Here is a 1,134-nt window from a genome sequence, read left to right as displayed (position 1 = left end):
ACAATAAAAAGTAATACTCTTAGCATAAAAAAAATAATATTTTTTTCATGGATGACCCAAATAAGAGACACGTCTTACAAAATACAACCCGTGTAACCGTCTCACACAAGTTTTTGACTTAACCTAATTGCAAATATCACATGGATGATCCTCAAATTGAGTTAAGTTCAACCTACGTTGACTCGTTGAGGACATTACCTTCATGATAAATCTAATGATCGTCATTATATTTAAAAAAAATTATGTGAGATCAAACATAGACTCCACGTATTTTGATCAAAGTCGAAATTTTCTATTCCAACATAAAAAAAAGTAGATTTACATATTTGTTACTCAAGATATATGGAAAAAAGACACTAAGAACATACAATAATTTAGATTTTCTTCAAATTATTCAATTATTTAAATAAAGTTAAAAAAAGCCAACAAATGTTTACCAGTCAAAAAAGGAAAGTGTTGGTCTTATACATCACATCCATCTCCTCTCGGCCCCCCACCAAAAAAAAAAAAAAAAAAAAAGGTAAAAAACAACCTTTTGGCTTTTTATCCAATAAATTAATAAAGTGATAGGTTGGTAAAGCCTTTGATTTAAGCCTCAAAAATTGAAAATGATTAACAATTTTTACTTCCAATGATTGATCAATTTTTTTAACAAAAAGCAACCCATTTTCACGACAATATATCTCATCCATCTTTGTCACAATTGCACTCAAAAAGAATTTGTGGCATATCACTTTTCTTAAATAAAAAACATTCTTAGATTTTTTAAATATTATTTGTTTAAAATCTTGTTTTTAAAACATTATTATCATGGTTAATAAAATGAAACCTTAAAATATCAATTTTTTGGGCAAAAACTTGTGTGAGACGGTATCACAGATCGTATTTTGTGAGTCGGATCTCTTATTTGGGTCATCCATGAAAAAATATTACTTTTATGCTCTCACGGATCGTATTTTGTGAGACGGATCTCTTATTTGGGTCATCCATGAAAAAATATTACTTTTATGCTAAGAGTATTATTTTTCATTGTGAATATCGGTAGGGTTGACCCGTCTCACAGATAAATATTCGTGAGACCGTCTCACAATAGACCTATTCTTTTTTTGCTTAAAATGAATGGAATGACGAAAA

This window comes from Primulina huaijiensis, chromosome 2 (genome assembly GCF_012295235.1).
Source record: "Primulina huaijiensis isolate GDHJ02 chromosome 2, ASM1229523v2, whole genome shotgun sequence".
Classification (NCBI taxonomy): domain Eukaryota; kingdom Viridiplantae; phylum Streptophyta; class Magnoliopsida; order Lamiales; family Gesneriaceae; genus Primulina; species Primulina huaijiensis.
The sequence above is the reverse complement of the archived record's forward strand: the minus strand, read 5'-3'. Positions refer to the sequence as shown.